The sequence below is a fragment of the Phalacrocorax carbo genome, chromosome 5, assembly GCF_963921805.1.
Source record: "Phalacrocorax carbo chromosome 5, bPhaCar2.1, whole genome shotgun sequence".
Taxonomy (NCBI): domain Eukaryota; kingdom Metazoa; phylum Chordata; class Aves; order Suliformes; family Phalacrocoracidae; genus Phalacrocorax; species Phalacrocorax carbo.
In genome coordinates, this window is record NC_087517.1 from 6,853,398 (window position 1) to 6,862,944 (window position 9,547).

Sequence of the window (9,547 nt, forward strand, 5' to 3'; positions counted from 1 at the left end):
CAGGCAACTCCAGAGAAATACAAATCACTGCAGTGTGCTGGGCCCATGCCTACGAGCCCTGTTCAACACCGTTCAGAACTCTCAAGGGGAAGAAAAGGTCTCTGGATCTGACAATAAAACAACAGGCACTGTGGCCACTCCAACCCCCGTAACAGGCACTGCGGCTACTCCAACCCTGGCGACAGGCCCTGCAGCTGAACCAGAGAACCAACCTGTGCTGGCATCAGTCACCCCTATACACAAGATGACATACTGGAAGTGGAAGTCAGCTCATTTAGAAAGGGATGAAGAAGCTCCTCCTAGGAGGGAGCAGGAGGAAGAATCATAGGGTCCTGCCAGCAAGGAGGCAGACTACTCTAAAACAGGGCCATCACGAGAACAGAAGGAAGAGGAAGAATTCTCTGGTTTCCCCCAAGGAAGAATTTGGCAGGAGGGTTCCTCCTCTTCCTCATAGGCAGAGGAAGAACTCATAAACAAGGTGGAAACCACCCAATCTCTACCCCTGAGTGAGCTGTGAGATATGTGAAAAGATTTCAGCCATCATCCAGGCAAGCAGACTGTCACCTGGCTGCTCCGATGCTGGGATAACAGGACCAGTGGCCTGGAATTAGAGAGCAGAGAATCCAAGCAGCTGGGATCCCTTTCTAGGGAAGGGGGCATTGACAAAGTAATTGGAAAAGGGACATAAGTCCTCAGCCTCTGGAGGTGTCTCCTGTCAGGCATGAAGGAAACGCTTTCAAGGAAGGTGTTATATGTCACCCAGGCAAGTGGACCACCATGGAGAGAGGTATCCAGTACCTGATGTACTCCAGCCATGCTGGAGGTCATTTATGATGACCTGGACAAGAAGCAGTTATCCAAAAATCCAGATGAAGTCAGATACACATGACCCATGTGGCGGAAGTGCACCATTGTTGCATTCCAACTCAATGGCAGTAATGACCTGGAAAGATGGAGAGGTACAAACAGTGGATGAATTGGCTGGCCAACTCCAGCAACATGAAGAAAGTCTCTCTTCCTCCCTCGTCTCGGCTGTGGAGAAACTGGTCCAGCAAATCGAAGAGGATATGTCCTATTCCCCTCCTGTACGGATCAGTATCTCAGCCATTAGGAATAAGTGTCCCTCTGCTCAAGAGAGAGGATGTAGTGGGTACACACCACAGGCCACCCTATCGTTTTATCTGTATGACCATGGAAAGGACATGAGGAAGTGGGATGGAAAATCTACCTTGACCCTAGACGCATGGGTACATGAGTTGCAAGGAAAAACAATCACAAAAGAGGGTTCTTCCAGGAAAATTGCTGCTCCAGTTTACAATAAGCAACTCCCCAGACAGAGTAGAAGGGCTGATTTTATTTCTGATCCTAAAGAAGAAACTTCTGATTCATATTTACAAGAAGTGAATAGCAAATACTATGATCAGGACTAGGGGGGCCCTGCCTCCAGCCAGGTGAAGGAAAGGGACAACAAGCCTTACTGGACTGTGTGGATCCGATGGCCTGGCACATCCAACCCACAGGAGTATAGAGCTTTAGTGGACACCGGCGCACAGTGCACCTTAATGCCATCAAACTATATAGGGGCAGAACCCATCAGCACTGCTGGAGTGACAGGGGGATCCCAAGAGCTAACTGTATTGGAGGCCGAAGTGAGCCTAACCGGGAATGAGTGGCAAAAGCACCCCACTGTGACTGGCCCCGAGTCTCCCTGCATCCTTGGCATAGACTACCGCAGGAGAGGGTATTTCAAGGACCCAGAAGGGTACAGGTGGGCTTTTGGTGTAGCTGCCTTGGAGACGGAGAGAATTAAACAGCTGTCTACCTTGCCTGGCCTCTCAAAGGACCCTTCTGTAGTGGGGCTGCTGAGGGTCAAAGAAAAACAGGTGCCGATCGCCACCACAACAGTGCACCGGCGGCAATATCGCACCAACAGAGACTCTCGGATTCCGATCCATAAACTCATTCATCGACTGGAGAGCCACGGAGTGATCAGTAAGACCCACTCACCCTTTAACAGTCCCACGTGGCCAGTGCGGAAGTCTAATGGAGAGTGGGGGCTAACAGTAGACTACTGTGGCCTGAACGAAGTCACGCCGCCACTGAGTGCTGCTGTGCCAGACATGCTAGAACTTCAGTACGAACTAGAGTCAAAGGCAGCCAAGTGGTATGCCGCAACTGATATCGCTCATGCATTCTTCTCAATCCCTCTGGCAGCAGAGTGCAGGCCACAGTTTGCTTTCACTTGGAGGGGCATCCAGTACACCTGGAATTGACTGCCCCAGGGGTGGAAACACAGTCCTACCATTTGCCATGGGCTGATCCATAATGCATTGGAACAAGGTGGAGCTCCTGAACACCTACGATACATTGATGAATCATTGTGTGGGGCAATACAGCGGAAGAAGTTTTTGAGAAAAGGAAGAAAATAGTCCAAATCCATCTGAAAGCTGGTTTTGCTATAAAACAAAGTAAGGTCAAGAGACCTGCACAAGAGATCCAGTATTTAGGAATAAAATGTCAAGACGGACCTTGTCAGATCCCAATGGATGTGATCAACATGATAGCAGCCATGTCTCCACCAACTAGCAAAAAGGAAACACAAGCTTTCTTGGGCGTTGTGGATTTTTGGAGAATGCATATTCCACACTACAGTCTGATTGTAAGCCCTCTCTATCAAGTGACCTGGAAGAAGAATGATTTCAAATGGGACCCTGAGCAACGACAAGCCTTTGAACAGATTAAACAGGAGATAGTTCATGCAGTAGCTCTTGGGCCAGTCTGGGCAGGACAAGATGTAAAGAATGTGGTCTACACTGCAGCCGGGGAGAATGGCCCTACCTGGAGCCTCTGGCAGAAAGTACCTCAACCTCGAAGGAAGGCTCAAGGTTGGCCCCTAGGGTTTTGGAGTCAGGGATACAGGGGACCCAAGGCCTACTATACTTCAGCTGAAAAAGAGATATTGGCAGCATATGAAGGGGTTCGAGCTGCTTCAGAAGTGGTTGGTACTGAAGCACAGCTGCTCCTGGCACCCTGACTGCCAGTGCTGGGCTGGATGTTCAAAGGAAAGGTCCCCTCTACACACCATGCAACTGACGCTACGTGGAGTAAATAGGTTGCACTGATCACCCAGTGGGCTCGGGTAGGAAACCCCAGTCGCCCAGGAATCTTGGAAGTGATCATGGACTGGCCAGAAGGCAAAGATTTTGGATTATCACCAGAGGAGGAGGTGACACGTGCTGAAGAGGCCCCACTGTATAACCAACTGCCAGAAAACGAGAAGCAATATGCCCTGTTCACTGATGGGTCCTGTCACTTTGTGGGGAAGCATCAGAGATGGAAGGCTGCTGTATGGAGTCCTACATGACAAGTGGGTCTACCCTATAAAGTACTTCTGAAATTAGCTAAAACTTCAGTCCTTTCTACCATCAGACTTTGATACACTTTTTTCTGTGCTTCTATTTCACAATCGTCTAAAATTCTTAGAGGAGGAGGTTATAGATCATCATGAAATCAAAGCCAAAATGCTTTTATATTTCCATCTGCTTCTACCACACTGCCATTTTATGGAAAATAATTTTCATTTAATCTTCTTTCTTTAATTTTACTGTCTATTTACTTCTCCAAAACAAACTGGGGAGGAAAAAAAAAAGATTCCACAAAATTCTTATTTAGGAAAAGTGCCCGAAGCACCAACGAACCACGCTTGAAAACTCACGTGAAGGATGAGTGTGCATTTAGGTCACTGAAACTGCAGCTAGGGAGATGAGGCGGCAGCTCCAGTTTCCTTTCTGACCTTGGGCAAGTCACTCACTTGTCTGAATGCTTCAGTTCCTCTCATTCATAAAAAGATGATGATAATACTCCATTAAATACAGCCTCTTCTACATCTGACTTTTTAATCTCAAAGAATTTGCAACCTAAAATGACTAACTCTTGGTATAAGCTTAAACAGCATCCAGCACAGTGCAGGCTCACCCTCAGCCTAGGTCTGTAGTTATTGCTGCACTACAGGAACAGTTCTTAAGAACTGAAGGAACAAAAGGTTTGCCATGTCTCAAAATAAAGTAAAGGAAAGAAGTGCTCAGGAACACAAAGACCACCTTTCATGGAACTATGGAACATGCATCATGCACGTGCGGGCACACACAGAGCACACGAAGGTGTAACACAATCTGCCCAGAAATTCAAGCGAAGTGGATTAGAAATTTTAACTGTCATTAACTATCAGGATTCCTTTAGGCAGCTGAAACAAGTCAGGTGTAAGTCGATGAGCAACAACAGCTAATGTGGAACCTCAAAAAAAAGATTAGAGAAAATTCTACATCTACATTAAAAACCCTTCGGCTCCAGGGAATATACACTAAAAGCACAAACCCTAGCATGATTTCATTAAGAATACAGAGACAGATTTTTAAATGCAAAAGAGAATTGTCAGGATATGTCATTCCATTTTAAAGGAATTTTAGCAGAAGAATCCTTATTTTTTCATAGTTACAGCTCTGAACTGCTGCATTTTTATACAAAGGTTGTATAGAAATAGAGATGGCATAACACAGGGAAAACACGTTATTCACTGAATTGAGTAGCCTAGTGATTTAGTGGAGAAATAAGGCTGATATTCTTTAAGAAGAAATACAGAAGAAAACTCTTTGAGGCATAAAGAAGTTCTAAAGGGAGTAGAGAAGGAAAATGCTACAAAGGATATGTGACCTCCTATGACATATATAACAAATGACCAAGAAACATGGACTAAGAAAGACCAAGGCAGTAAGGGGTTTAAGACAGAATATCATTTTTTTCCAGCAAGACTATAAAAATGTATGATACAAAAAAAAATCAAATGGCCTGCAATGTGAACAAGCAGTAAACATTATGAATTTTTAAAATTTATTTGAAGGATGAAAATCCTGCATGAAAACAGAGGGAGGAGAATGGCTAATTAAAACTAGCAAGCAGATGCAGTCTCTCTCGGCTGTTTCCTGAGCTTCATTTCAGACCCCCTGTGTTCCTATATCTAGTACAGCAGGCAGGTTGGTTGGCATCATCAAGTCGAAGTGTTCTTTATACTGGTAACACAGAGTGCATTTATATCAGACTTCGGTGTTTCCACACTGCAGTCTTTCATTACAAATCAGCTGAAAAACACCATTCAGTTATGCTATACACATAGCAGCATTCCCTCTAATCTCTGCAACGCATACAGTAGCTTTCCATGAATTACTGAAGTTTAATTTTCTGTTTGTTGCCAAACACCAATCATCTAGCTTTTAAAAAATTTCCCACTGAATTTTTCTGTGAACTCATTATTTTGTACCTAGTGAAGGTGGAAAAAAACAGTATGGGTAAGCCTGCAGAAATATTTTCCAACACAGTGGGAAAATTTTCATTCACACATAATTTTTGAAAAATCCACCAAAATTATAAAAATTTGGGATTCCTTCCTCTAAAAGGGAAATATTTCCCATTCACCAATTTCAGGGTGAAAAAAAAATGTTTAAATCATAGCTCTACTGTTTCTTTACTCTTCTAAAGGAAGGAACTCAACTATATAGTACATCCCACTATTCAGCTGGAATGATCATAAATATCCTTATAATATTTATGTAAGTTCATCGTTTTAATATCCCAAGTATCTGAATTTTGGAGACTGAGTTCTTGAGCTTCTGAATTCGAACCTATCATCAAAGAATTCAATTAGGAAAAAAGGAACTGTAATTGTCGCTTCTGGCAATCACTCTGGCTTTAGTTCCCTGCATTCACCAGACCACAAATGACTATCTAAAAGTGCTTAAGTTTAATTGTAAAAATAATTTTAAAAAATCTTTCTTTTCTGGTTCCATTAAGCAATCTCAATTTTGCAGGATGTAACAGTGAAGTTTGCACATTAGATTCCTAGAAGCTTAATTTTCTTTTACAAGGTGGGGGAAAAAAAGAGGAGGAAAGTGGTTTTCACCTGGAAAAGAAAGAACCAAATGACGGCACCATGTACAAACGTAAGCTATGAAATTTAATTTTTTTGTGGCTTGACTACTGGAAGAAGGGAGGTCAAAGATGCTATTAAAGAAAAAGAGGATCTATCTTAGGCCATTTAAATAATAACACACGATTGCTTCATGTGGTGTATTTCCTAATTCCTTCTTCAAGAGTTTGAAGTAATGAGATTTTCAGTTATCTTTTGAAGAATATTCAGTAATCTAATGGCTGAACCCAGACCTGGGTGAAGGTCTTGCAAAGTGTCATCCACTCCCTGAAATAAAAGAGAACTGGGAAATCCAAGACTCTACAGAATTAGCCCTTTACACCACATTCCCAATTAAAAGGAAAAAAATCCCAGAAGAGTGACATGGAGGGAGAATGTAAAACTAATAAAGTTGATTAATGTTAATTTATATTTTTCTCTGGAGATGCAGGTATGCCGCGAAAGCAAACCACCTTCAGTACTGCATACAAAGAAAAGAGATTTTGGATGGCAGGGAAAGAGTTGTGCGAGATCAGAGGAAAAAGGCAAAGAAAAGGTCATGCTTCAACACATCCATGTTTAATAAACGTTTGGAGAAGCTAAGGTTGAAAACGGTGGCCTGACCAGTCTGAGGCCAGCAGAATTATGAACGTGGCGTGGGAAGTCCTGCACACCAGTAAGAACTCCAGGCTGTCTTCTGGCACGATTCACGGCTGTGCTGAGAAGCTTTAATTCAAGCTAAATTCAAGAGGAAATAGAATCTCTCGGAAGCTTACAGGACAGATAACTGCAAGACTTTTATTTGCTGAAAAAAGTAGGAAGGATTCTGGCACATTTGCAATTTTTGCGTGTTACTGGCGTATTCAAACGTGACCTAAAAATTTGTATCTGACCCAGAGGAAGGTCTTTACATTGGCTTCATAATTACTGATGCCTGTAGTTAAGCATATTTAGTATTTTCTATTCAAGATCCAGTTTCCTCTTGCAAATAAATCTCTGTCACAACTGAAATTTTCCAAATGGGACATTTTATTTTGGACATTTTTGGGGTTTGTTTGGTTTGGTTTGGTTTTTTGTTGTTGTCTTGAGTAAAGCAGCTGAGCCATTTTTTCGGAATGAGGTCTGGTAAAAATATGCTTTGTGCATGTCAACATCTGGGACAGTCTTATTTAGTACTTCCATGCTCGGAAGCAGCGACCTGAATTTTTAGCAGAGGGACAATCACACAGAAGGAAAATCCTGTTGCCATCACATTAAACTATTCAAATCTGGCCACATTTGCAGTCTCTGAAAATATTTGCTCAGTTAGAAACCCACTAGAATTCCATAGCTAATTTCTGAGCTCTGCGCCTTTTATCCTCACAGCTCCTTCAGTCTGAGTGGACTTTGCATGTGTCTGATCCACAGAGTATCTTGACCACTCTAGAGCAAACACTGAGCCATCTTGATGCAGTAAGAACTTGGTCCTCCTTTGAGAAGACAAACACTCAAGCATCACGCAGCTGGAGGGAAAACAGTCAGTTCGCTTCTTCTCTACAATTAGTGTTTCCACCCTGTCCAGGGAAAAAAAAGGGTCAAAGCCAACCCAGGCTGGCATGCGGAGGGGTGGAATAATGTGTATATACATCTTATATGTATGCATATATATAATGTTTTACATATATATTCCATATATACTTTACACACACACACACACACTTTTATATATATAAATACCCTTGAGAATTCTATTACAAAAAACTGTGTCAAAAGAAATTGTCAGGGTTGTAAAAATCAAGTACTCCAAAAATAAAAATGGCAAAGTGAGAACTACACATAGAGGCTTAGTTTGGCTCCCTCCGACATACAGCTTCTGATACGACTTCTATGTACATGATCGTTTTAAGTTTTAAAGACAAGAGTTCCACCTCATTCAGAAGATAAGGTCGTGAATTCAAGTGTTGACACCTGGGGTTTGATTTGCAGACAAGCTGAACACTCACACCTGTAACTGAGATCAACAGAAAATGCAGTTTGAGCATCCAGCATGCTACAGAAGACACACTGCTTCGCAAAACTAGATCCTAGTCATTTCTAACTGGATTTCCAATATTAGCAATCACTTTTAATCTATGCCTTAGTTCATATTCATGCAGGAGCCAACACCGCCTCAGCTTGCAGGGGTGCCATGATAATTAATTCACAAACAATTGCAAATCAGCAAGACACGCCACTGAAAGCACCACGCAAAAGCACTAGGAGACTATTTTTTTTCCTTCATTGATGCGAAGTTTCAGTAGCACTCAGTAAATAACAGAAGAATGACGACTAGAAAAAACACTGACCCGGTACTTATTCGGTAGGAACCCTGTGTGCTGAACAAAGGAAAGGTCATGTGGAACTAGGAAAAGGGTGATTTAAAGTTTCATAGGTGACTTTGATCCTGGGACTTCTAAGTGCTTGACTTGCTTGACTTTGACTCTGAACATTTTGGTTTCGTTTTTTTTTCTTTTTTTAATATTAGTATAGGTTCAGGCAAGGTCAGTTGTATGTAAATTAGACTAATTTAATGTTACTGGGTGGAATTCAGACTGGAATGTAGAAAATCCCCTTCAACACAGATGAAATTTAAAGGGTTTCTGGTTGTAATTAAAGGTGTGCTAAATTGATATGGAAGCAAATCTGTCTGGAGGGAACATAATGACTACCTTATAATGAGTCAATCCAGGCAGAGAAATGCTCAAATGTTAGTCACCTGCTCACATAGGCAAAAAACATATGAAAGGCAACAACATATGATATATGTATCTACCATGTCTGTTTTCTTGGTTATCTCTATTCTACCAGCAATATTCTATGTGGCCTAAGTATCATTGTCACTCAGAAATAATCAGAACAGTTACCACTCCTTCTAGAAACAAACAACAAAAAATACAGAATCTATCTTTCAGGAGAAAAAACCTGTAGAAAAAGTTGATGTTCCCTTGGTGGGTAACGTTTGTCTGAGCATCCCCTGCCATGCACAGAGAAAGTCTGCTGAGTATATCCAGCTGAAGAAGATACAGCAGCTGCCATCCAAAGCACAGGATCCAAATGGATTTAGACATCTCCCAGGGTTTGCAGATAGGTATCTGAGCATTGAATTTCTTAAAGACAGACTTCCAGCTCTCCCTACACTCCATTTGAGGTGCCAAAATCATCCTTCTGGGGCTGCCTGGGCTAGCAGTTTGTCCATGATAATAAAGACTAATGAAAACACGGATGAATCTTCCCTGTTCTGCTAGGTATCAACAGGAGGGAGGAAATTCCTGTATCTGCAGTAGCCGGCACCTGCCCCTTCTCAGATTCTCAGACAGACCCTTGACGGCATCTCTCCCAGCTTCCTGCCTGAAGCTGTTTCTGTTTGACAGAGGATCCCAGGATCTCTCTGATATAGGTCTCTAAATCATATCCCCTTGGCTGAAAATTGCTGCTGCAGCCTGCCAGACTGGACTCCAACAGAGTTTTTCTTGTGGTAGGCGAGAGGCACTACTAAAAGGCTGTGATGCAGAAAACAAATTCTTCAAAACAAACTATGATTTATTTTGTCAAAAGGTATACAGTGCTCAG